Below are 12,116 nucleotides of genomic sequence, written 5' to 3' on the forward strand. Positions count from 1 at the left end.
TCATATTTTACAAGTTAAGCATTTGCGCTGCGAGAGTGCGGGTGGTCTTTAAATGCAGCGCCAGGAGGGTGGCGTTACCTCCCGCGCTGAGTGGACTCAGGGCCTGCTGGGGGACCGAGTCACAGCCCAGCATCGCGAAACAGGCACTCCAGTCCTGCCTCCTCCTGCCGCTGCTTATGGCTAAGCCCCCGTGGGGCGAAAACAGGTGAGGAGTCTTGAGGGGCGCTCCAGCCCAGGAATTGCTTCCCCTTTTTCCCTTCACCATTGCTCATCTCTTTCTTCTTCTCCCTCTTTATATTTTTATTTATTTGACTTTATTTTATTTGTTTCTGTATGTTTTTATTAATTCCGTCATGTTGCCTGTCCATCATGACTAATATCTTTTGTCTTCATTGCTGTTTCTTGCAATTCGTCATCATTGTGATTATACCCCTGTCTCTTAAACATTGATATGTTTAATTTTGTGACATGGAATGTTCGTGGTTTGGGTAACCCCGTTAAGCGTCAGAAGGTACTTTCTCGCCTACAAAAAACTTGATTATCAGATTGCTTATTTGCAGGAAACCCACTTTAATGTTGTTGAATCTCTCAAACTTAAGCGTCAGTGGGTAGGCCAGGTTGATTTTTCCCCAGCGTGTTAACTGTAAAAGTGGTGTCGCCATCCACTGTCATAAATCTTTGAAATTGCAAATGAAATCAACTGAAAATGATATGAGTGGACGAAGGGTAATACTTCATGCCATAATCTACAATAAACTTGTCACCTTCCTTAACATCTATGGGCCGGTTAACTCTGACCCGTATTTTTGGTATAATATCAAACTAAAATTATCTTCAATTTCTAACCCCAATTTTATTGTTGCTGGGGATTTTAATAATTGGCTCAATTCTTTCTCTGACAAGAAATCTGATTGTAAATTTAATCCAGATAAATCTTATAGAATGTTCCAATCTGCTATTGCCCCTCATCCACTCTATGATGCTTGGAGGACTAGTAATCCTGATAACTATGAATTTACATTTTACTCTAATAATTACCACACTATATCTCGAATTGATTATGTTTCAATTTCAAAACTTTTACTTTCCTCGCTTCAATCCTCTGAGATTGATTCCATTTTTATTTCTGATCATGCCCCAGTTTCAGTTCCATTTGATTTGTCCCTTGCCACCTCCAAACAGACTAGATGGAGATTTAATACCTCCCTATTATCAGACTTATATTTTAAATGCTACTTCCGTTCTACAATAATTTTTTCAATTTAACAAATCAACTGATACTTCTGTGCATAACAACTGTGATGCCTTCAAGGCCTCGTCCAGAGATTTTACCATTGCATACACTGCTAAAAAGAAGAAACTATTGAACTCTTAGTACCTCTCCTCCCTCAACCACAATAAAACCCTTGAACACGCTTATTATACTTCCAAATGTATGTGGAAGAGGTGTGGCTCAGCGGCCAGGTGGCCTGACTCCGGACTACAGGGTTCACCTTTCGATGCCCAGCGCCGGCGGCAGGTTAGCCCAGCACCATGTGACTCTGGGCGATAGCTCGCTTAATCTTCCAGATGGCCCCTAGTGCCGGGACACGTTTCCGGAGGTAGCTGTGCGCTTTGCAAATGTTGGTATTTCATTTCACTTCAAATCTCCTGTTCATCTCTGTGACTTAATCAAAGCTAAATCTAACTTAAACAAATTAGCTACAATTGAGGCCTGCAACATTCTACTTAAAATAAAATCTAAATACTATGGGGGACAAAAGAAAGCGGGTAAAATGTTTCCCAATTATTTAAAAGTCAAAACAGAAAGGAAAACCAATGGCCCCATCCATAATACTCCTATTAATAGCCTATTACACTCTGACTCGGGCATTGTTGAGGCATTTCAGTCTTATTACCATTCTTTATATATGGAAGACACACATCCCGCTGATATAGCTGCTCAGTCATTCTTTGATAGTCTTTCCTCTCCATGCCCCATTCAGGATGCTATGTCCCTCCTGGAATAAAAAACTCTTCATGAGATTTTAGCTGCAATCAAATCCTTAAAAAGAGCTTAAGCTCCTGGCCCTGACGGCTTCTCTATTGAACTTATATCCTCTTTTTCATCGTTTTTTGCTTCACACTTACTTGAACTTTTTACCTCCTTTTTATTGCATTCTAAGCCTGAAGGTTCCTTTCTTGATGCTCTTATTGTTATCCTCCCTAAACCTGATAAAGATCTGTCTTTTTGTCATAATTACTATCCAATCTCATTAATTAATTATGATTGCAACATTTTCACAAAAATTCTTGCCTCTGGGCTGGAAGCGGTTATTCCCCTACTCATTAAATCCGATCAGTCTGGCTTTATCAAAGGTAGGCTTTCCTCAGATAATGCTAGAGTGTTTTGTAATATGCTCTCTTTGTGGAAAGGTTATCGTGATCCCTTAGCTGAATTGTTCCTTGATGCTGAAAAAGCCTTTAATCACATAAATTGTCAATTAATGTTTAAAACCCTTAAGTGGTTTGGATTCTGACCCAAATTTATTTCATTCAATAAATTATTGTATTCTGATCCCCGTGCATGTGTATTTGGTAATGGTTCCGTATCCCCTTATTTTAACCTACACAGAGGTACTCAGCAAGGTTGTCCCATTTCTCACTCTCTTATTCCTTCTATGTCTTAAACCTTTTCTGGAACGTATTCAACAGTATCCCTCAATAACTGGTTCTCCGCCACAATTCCCTAAAAATAAAATTATCTGCTTATGCAGACGATATCCTGATATACCTTTCTAATCCCTTTATTTCCTTACCCCCCTTCCTGCAGGAAATTGACTTATTTTCTAAAATATCAGCTTATAATATACATTTTTCTAAAACTGAATTATTACCCTTAAATTCAATATGCTACCAATTCATGTTTTCTAATACTAAATTAAAATGGTGCCCATACAAAATTAAGCATCTTGGCGTGTGGTTTTCTTCTACTATCTCTCAAACACTTACTCATAACTTTATTGATTTGAAAATAAAGATTCAAAAATCTCTCTCCTCATGGTACCTGCTACATTTCTCTTGGTGTGGCAGATTAAATACCATTAAAATTATGATTGTACCACTTATTCTATTCCTCCTCTCTATGTTGCCCTTTAAAATTCCTAATTACCATTTTATTAAAATTAATTACATTTCTACTGAATGTCTATGGAACAACAAACCTGCACGTATTGCTTTCACTAAATTAATCAAATCAAAAAATAAAGGGGCTGTCCGAATTCCTAATTTCAAACTTTATCACACTGCTTTTTTACTCAGGCAGATGTATGCACTTCACCGTCAATACCACGATGTTCCGTTATCTAGCTGGATTAGTTTTGAGCGCTCTCTTTTACATGACTTTTATATGTATGATATTTGTTTCATATCCAATTTTACCTTTATATCTAAACATCCCATTTTAAAATACTCCCACAATTTACAGATGGCTCTGATTTCTGTCAAGCCTTCCTTGCATCTTCAATTTGGTTCAACATTTATTAAGTTCCGCCATAAATCCTTTTATTTCAAACACTGGAAAGAAAATAATATTCTCTATGCCCACCAACTTGTATTGAATAATTCTGTTGTACCGTTTAATATATTACACGATTGTTATGATCTACCTTCTTGTTTTTCTCAATCTTCTCAATTATCTCAGGCACTTCAATCATTCATTTCAACCAAAAACTTTCCAACCAGTATCACCTCATGTACTCCCTTAACCCCTTTACACAACATCTCCTCTGATTCTAACCCTAAAGCTTCCTTTATACAAACCTTTATCCATCTCTATCTCTGTGATACCTAAATCCCCAATTGAATTAGCTTGGGAACTAGATCTCTCCATCTGCCTCTCATCTAAATAATGGATTACATTATTGCAAAAAATTATTTGAACCTCTAAAGCCATTAACATTACTCAATCTTTATTCTTTCTATACAATCGAGCTGTTAGGACACCAATATTCATTCATAAAATCAATCCTTCCTCTTTACCTCTCTGCTGGTCATTCCTTTCCTTTAATGGTACATTGCCTCATTTGTTATACTATTGTCCTAATGTCCCAAAATTTTGGAAACTCGTATGGGCCAAGTTTTCCAAGATTTTTCTTTTTTGTACCCCCTTATTTTCTTGGTTCCGTATCAGATGAATTTCATGAAACAGTATTGAAATTCAAATTGCTTGACCTTTTTCTTGCTCTCGCATTTAAAGTTATTCTTACTTGCTGGAAAGATAAATCAAAGATTTGTATGCTAACTTGGTGGAATCTTATTTGTGACAAACATAGAATCTCTATTGCTTCATCTTCATATGTACCTCAAAAAATCATATCTGATTTACTTTGGCTACCTTTTGCTAATTTTCTATCTACATACTCTTCTTCACACTGATATTTATTTGATAGTTCTTTCTCTTTCCTTCCTTTCCCTTTCCTTACTCCTTTCCCTTCCTCTTTCCTCTCTCATTCTTATTGTAAAACTGTCCAGGTATCTATAATAATAATATTCTTTTCAACATATTATACAAGACTGTATTTTATAGTTCCTCCTCTACCCACCTAGTATTGAAGCTTTCTCTCATGTATTATTCAACAAATTATTCTCTTGCTTATGTCATTTGTGAATTTGGTACCTGTTTATTTATTCAATATAAATTATTAAAATGATAAATACATTATACACAAAGTACTGATGTCTGAAGCAATCACTAGAGTAATTTAAAGCCAATAAATGCCAGATTTCTGAGTTTCATATAACCTCCGCATATAACTGAACATAAAGCAGGGCACCTTCAATGAAACTGTAACAGCTCAGGGACTGTTTATGAGATTACAGAATTTGAGAGAAATTCTAACAAACAGCCTACATGGCGTGCACTAAACCAACTCACTAACTATTTTTTCAGAAGAAATTACAGGTCTCAAATCAAATCTCAGCATCACAGGTCCTGCAGAGACCATGGCTATGATAATGTTTAAAACACTAAAGGTAATCAGACATCCTTGACAACGATTGAGCTTTGAAACTCAGAAACCAGTAAAGATGTTGTAACTAAATGCAATCTATATTAGCCGACCTCGGTGAGGGATTGGAAAAAAAGCAGAAGCCTGCTTTGACAACCTGGAATGCAAACTGTTGGAATTTCCCGACTGGAGTAACGATGCATGTAATTCACAGAAGAAACTAACAGACATGGAGGGAAGGAGTAGGTGTTATAACATAAGAGTATTTGGGCTTCCCAAAAACGAAGGGGATAACATGCTGACATTTCTGGCTACATTCCTGCCAGACTTCCAACCTTCAGCTTGAACTTCAAAGAGCTCACTGGGTTTGCTCTCGTCAATCTAATGTTTCAAGCCTAGTCTATCTACTGCAGCACCAACTGGCCCAATACATTTTTCAAATTGCAAATTGGAGCAACTCCTTTCAATACAAAGGAGACATAATTTCACTAGTAGCTGACTTTTCCAGAGAAATGAACATCATATGGTTTTGCTTTGTTTGCCCTAAGTTGGCAGGCTATGCCCAGACATGGGTCCCTTGCTCACTTTGCCACTGGATTCAAGATAGCCTGGCTGATGAGGGTTGTGAACCCAAAATCCGGTCCCAGGATGCTTGTTTACGGTCTAGGGAAGACATGGCTTGGCAGCTTGGGCTGGACTGTTCCCATGAGGCACAGGGTCAGACTGATTTGCATATGACCATGTCTAAACTGGGGTGGCGAAGTGAGCTAAAGATTGGCCTAACGGCTAGGGCGCTCTACCTCGGACCTGGAGGAACTGGGTTCGAGTCTCGGTAACGATGCCAAACTTCCTGTGATTCTGGGCAAATCACTTAATCTCCCCGTGCCTAACAAAAATGAATGTGTGTCCTAATGTAACGTAACTGGTGCTATGTAAAGCGCTCTGATACCCGATTCGGTTCGGGTCTAGTTCGCGCTATATAAAACTCTGCCAAAAAAAAAAAAATGATGATGGATTAAATCCAGATCAGTTGACTGGGGGTGAGTGCTTGCAATGTTCAACACTCTGTCCATCATCCCCTTTGGTTCTGCTTTGTTCTCCCTAAGTTGGCAGGATATGCCCAGACGTGGGCCCCTTACTCACTTTGCCCCTGTATTCAAGATAGCCTGGCTGATGAGGGTTATGAACCCGAAACCGGTCCCAGGATGCTTGTTTCCGGTCCATGGAAGACATGGCTTGGCAGTTCCGCCTGGACTGTTCCCATGAGGCACAGGGTCAGACTGAATTGCATATGGCCATATCTGAACTGGGGTGGGGGAGTGAGCTAAAGAATGATGATGGATTAAACCCAGATCAGTTGACTGGGGGTGAGTGCTTGTAATGTTCAACATTTTGTTGTTTAACCATTCTGTGTGCCTCTGCCTGTTTGTGTATTGACAATCTGGTTTTGGAGTGACAGGGGTTGGGGATGTGCATTGACTATAGACAGCCACTGGGGCGGGGGTTCAGGTGTGCTTGGCCCTTCCTGGAAGACTCAGAGCTGGGCTGAATAGACCTAGGCTGAATTAAAAGTAGTGGGAGGAGATTTCCTTCCACTTGAATAGGGCCTGTCTCCTTAGCACAATGCTGTCTCCACCCCCTGTGGTCATACTGCACCAGTGAGGACAGAACTGGTTTAGACTGGGCTCAGAGACCATTGCACAAACAGAACAAAGACATTTTGGGGTACAAGTATTAGTCCTAAAACCCCCGAACTTTAGATCATTTCTGGAATTCAAAAGGAACCTATGCCAGGGAGAAGGGCTAGAGAAATTGATGGAGAAGTTCGGCCCATTTGCTGTGTGCTTTCTGGGATAGGCCTGCTGTAGCTGTTTCTGCCAAGGAAAGGATTCGGACTTTGCTCTGTGTTGTGTCCTCTGCTTGAGGAAGATCTCCAAGGGCCTGTGTGTGCTGGCCTCCTGTTCTGAAGTCTCAGGGACCCAAAAACTTCAACCCAGCTGCCCTGAACTTCCTTGCTGAGAGTTCTTACCTGCCAAGAGGTGCCTGTTACTGTGTTGGGCCTCTGGAGGTTGTTCCTGCTGTTGGGAGCTGGAAAAGCAACGCGACTACAAATAATTCGACACATTGCTCTTCTTGCTGCAGGTTTTCTGATGCAGCACTGCTGTGGGAGAAGAATCTTCACTCATCGCTGAGCTGCTGCTAAAACCCATGCAGTGCCTGTTGCAGCTGCAAGAACCGTCACATAGAGGGGTCGCAGCTGAAGAAACCGACAAAGTGCAGTTCGAAGCCGCCGCATAGATGGCTGCCGCATCCTGGATTTCCATGCAAGGTACCTGTACTGCAAGTTTTTACCTGCCCATCACCCGCGGACCAGAAACATTTCAGAATCGTCGTTTCTCCTCCCCCTACAGACCAGATTTGAAGCATCAGTTCTCCTGCATGCCGCAGAACTGTCACATGGCCTCCCCATGGTCTCAGGAACTGATGCAGCACTTTGTTTTTCAACAATTTCCATCTCTGCGGCTGTTTGGCCTTGTGAATTTTGTCGGAACTACAGGTACTTTGAGAGAAATCATGCATCCATAGTATGCTATGGGCCAAGTTGTTTGAAACCTTCTTTAAAGTCAAATTCTTATTAAATGTATGTTAGAATTTTGTCGTTTTGGTCTTGTTAAGTTCAGATAAAGATACTTTATTTTTCTAAACTGGTATGGTGTCCATTTGTGGTGTTATCACTGTATTACTGTGTGTTTTGAGTACAAATAATTTACACATTGCCTTTGGGATAAGTCTGTCTGTTCGTACCTAGCTACCAAGGGGGTGAGCAGGGGCTACTTACCCTGACTAGAAGCTAACTGTGGGCGGAGAACTCTGCTCCACAGGCAGAGTGTGCGGAGATTTGCCCACTCTGCATTTCGCGGAGAGCGCGGAGTAGGCAAATCTCTGCACACTCCACAGCGGAGCAGAGTTGCCCAGCCCCTACCTCCACCCCCATTAACAATTAAGCCTACATTTGTCAAAAGTAAAATAAAAGACATTTACCTGTAGTGCGGTGTACCTGGGCTGCCCTCCTTTTCTTCCTCACTACTGTGGGTGATCCTTGCCAAAACTGCGCATGCACATTTATCGCCAGAAATGCACATGTGCGGTTGCGCATGCATGCACAGTTTTTGCAAGAATTAGCCATACGGCATGGAAGAGGAGGAAGACAGCCCTGGGACGCTGCAGTACAGGTAAGTGTCTTTTATTTTACTTTTTGTATTAATGTGGAATTAATTGTTAATAAGGGGGGTGGAGGCAGGTGGCAGAGCGGAGTTTATTCCCAACTACATGGACCTCCGCGTAGTACTGCTACGCCCACTATGCCCAGAGTTACTAGAAGCAAGGGTCCCTATTTGGACAAAGGTACCTACCTCTGCCAACTAGAGGACACCATTTCAAACAACAGGAAAATGAATTAAAGATGTATTGGGGAAATCTCAGAGGTTGAGATCTCCTGATCTTTTGACAGTGGTAATCAAAGCAAAATTCAACTCTACACAAATTCGGTTTATGCACTAATGAACCATAAAAGAGAAAACATCATAAAATACAGAAGACTGCTGGACAAAAAATTCTGACCATTAGACACCATTTTATTGGGAAATTAAGAAGTTGCTGAAAAACAGAATGATCTTGTAGTGCTATTCAATATATGTTAGAAATGGGATTTTTGGTCGGGTATGGCATGTGCAGAAACCCCAACTCTAGTCAGGATAAGGTAGTTACACTCCTAAATTAACACCTGCTCACCCCATTGGTAGCTTGGCACATGCAGTCAGGCTTTTCTTAAAGGCAGTGTGTAAGGCATTTGCACAGTAATACAGTGTAAGCAATACAAAAAGGACACCACACCAGTTTACAAAAATATCCAATATTTTTATATACTTAAGACAATACCAAAAATGATAAAAATTCACAATATAGTACTTAAAAATCTTCAATTATCAAAATATGCTTCAAAAGCAGTTCCTGGACGTCAATAGCTCCGTCCGGGGCTATCGCGGGGTCGTGAACAAACACATCCAAACAGTTCTGGCTGACCGCTGCGTTGCGGGCCAGCTGGGGTATCAGGAAGGCCTGCAAACAATATCTTTTAGGAATGCAGGGCGTTGGCAACCTCTCGTTGAGATTTCCAAAGCATGGCATCCGCAAGCATCAGTTCCAGGGGTTGGTGCAGGAGTAGTCAGGCCCTTGAAGTCACACGTGTTGCTGGTCGAACTCCCCTCTGTTAAAGTCAGGATCCCTTTTGTTGGCAAGAGTCGGGTGCTGTGGTGCGAAGTGCAGCAATGCACCGTGTGGTGCCTTGAGGTCACGGTGCAAGCAGCGGCTTGGTGACGGTGTGAGATGGCTTTATCGGTGAGACCAGGGTCACGGTGCTCGTTGTGGTGCGGGCAAGTCACGGTGCAAGCAGCGGCATTGTCATGGCTGAAGCGCTGTCATCAGCTAACGAACTGGAGTCGATGGTGCCGGCATGGGTAGGCCAAGGCTGCGGTGTGGGATGAGGGCGGTGCGGCGTGCAACTTTACGAGCGGTGCCCTCAAACCACGGTGCAAGCTGTGGCGTAGATTTCGGCGTGTAGGGTCGTCATCGGGGATACCAAGGCATTGTCAGGAAGCGTGGCGGTGCGGAGTGCGGGGACTACAGCGGCGGCTCGGTGTCAGCATTAGCAGGCATCATTGGTGAGACTAGGGTCACGGTGTTGCATTGCGGCAGTGCCCTCTTCGGTGCCTGCAGGACACCGAGTCAGCAGAGGTGTCGTAGACAGCGTCGGGTTGCTTTTTCCTCTGTTGCAGCTCAAAACACACAGTCCCCAGTGCTGAGGGCAGAAAAGCTTGAAGTCTTTGTTGTTCTTGAGACTTCTTGAACAGGGGGCAAGTTCTACCTCAAACCCTTGGAGAAACTAACAAATGTAGATTGCAGAAAGTTCAGTCCAGTCCTTTCACTTACCAAGACAGAAGCAGCCTCTGCAGGCCAACACAGCAAAGCACACAGCAAAGTGGTAGTTCCTCCTCACAGCTTCTCCAGCTCTTCTTCTTGGCAGTCTTCTTGATCCCAAAGAGTTCTAAAGTTCAGGGGTCTGGGCCTCGATATTCATATCCCAAAATGCTTTGATCTCTTAGGCAGAGAGAGTCTGTGCCCAGCCAGAACCAGTTCTGTTTTCTCTGATGTGCCTTCTTAGCAGGAGGTGGAGAGAGCATTGTCAGAGGCAGACCAGCCCCGTTGAGGTGCGAGGAAATCTCCTCTTCCTTCCCCAATTGCAGCCCAGGTGTAATCAGACCTTTCCTGGCCCACCTAGACTATCTGGAGCCACTCCTGTTACCCAGACTTCTGTCATCCAAAACCCAGACAGGCAATCCACATTCGAGCAGAGGCACTGGGGATGACTGAGCAAGTACATACGTAATTTCTAAAAGTGGTATTTCAAACACAGAATGTAAAAATCACCTTTACTAAAAGATGCATCTTTAGATTCTGAGTTCAGGCATACAAAACTTTATTTTCCTACCTAGTTCCCAGGGCCAGTTATGTTTATAAGATGTTATAAACAAACTTCCCATTCTGTCCTATGGGGAACAGGTAGACTTGCAATAGTGAAAAACGAAATTGGCAGTAATTCACTATCAGGACATGCCGCACACACCAGGGCATGTCCTACCTTTCACATACACTGCACCCTGCCCATAGGGATACCTTGGGTCTACCTTAGGGGTGGCTGACATGTAAGAAAAGGGAAGGTTAGGGCCTGACAAGTGGGTGCACTTGCCAAGTCAACATGGCAGTACCAGACTGTGCACAGTCTCTACAATATCAGACCAGAATTACATTTACGGGCTGTTTGGGTGGGTGGGACAATCCAGTGCTTCAGCCCACCAACAGCATTTGATCTACAGGCCCTGGCACACGCAGTGCACTTTACTAGGGACTGACACATAAATCAAACAGGCCAATCATGGAAACACCAAACCATAAAACAGTGTACCACAGGAGCACTTGCACTTTACCACTGATCAGCAGTGAGAAAAGTGTGCAGAAACACTAAGCCAGCACTAACAGAGTAAAAACAGGGAGGTCAGAAAGCAAAAACTCTGGGGAAACACGCCAAAAGATGCCAAGTCTAATGATATATGTCTCAAGATTTAGAAAATGCCAGCGAGTATGTTTTTTTGCCAGTTTTAATAGTGACTAACATTAAACTTCTGAAAATGCCATGATGCATGTTGGTATGTACATTTTTCCAGTGCACAGTGTGGCTTGATTCAGAAAGAGAGTAGTTGGCTGGACAGCTTCCCCGGTTGCAGCTTTCTGGGCATACTTTTATGCGAGTCATGTGCTTTGCCGAAAGGCTCCTATTTCCCTACTTCATAATCGTACACAGAGTGTACTTACGGACTGTGAAAAGGCAGACCTATATTTAAATCCAGAAATTACTCAATTAAGCATCAACAAAAGGGCTTATATCAGGGGAACATTGTTTTAATTCCACGTTATTCTTTGCCACTTTTGCATAAGAGTGGACTGTAGACCAATGTGCAAGGAACACTGCTTCTTTTTGCTTTTTATTCTCCTCAGGTAAAACATTTCATTTGACCTGTAAAATTCTTCCCCAAAATACATTTTTGTGGGTTTCCACTAATTTACAGGGTATGCATGGGCTGCGTCACGCACGTGTTCTACCTGTAAGTCGCTTGGTAATGAGGATGTGGCTCAAAAGCTGGAGCGGCTGCCTTTAAAGCTATGGAACCAGCTCCGAGTCTGGCGGGAGGCTCAAACATCCTGTGGTTTGTGCCAAATCACTTAATCTCACTGTGCATAAAAAACTGGATGTGTCTGTATGCAGTGCAACTGGTGCTCGCGTAAAACCCTCTGATACCTCCAGGTGGAGTTTGCGCTATATAAAACTGCAAAAAATATATATAAAGTATGCAAAAGTAGCAAAGAATGACGTGCAGTTAAAACCTTTTACGTCTGATAGAAGTCCTTTTTGGATGCATAATTGAGGCATTTTTGGATGTGAATATAGTTTTATAGCCCTAAAAGGGTCTGTGAATCAGGCCCATTGTACACATCTGATACGTTTCATAGGAT

The sequence above is a fragment of the Lissotriton helveticus genome, chromosome 7 (genome assembly GCF_964261635.1).
Source record: "Lissotriton helveticus chromosome 7, aLisHel1.1, whole genome shotgun sequence".
Taxonomy (NCBI): domain Eukaryota; kingdom Metazoa; phylum Chordata; class Amphibia; order Caudata; family Salamandridae; genus Lissotriton; species Lissotriton helveticus.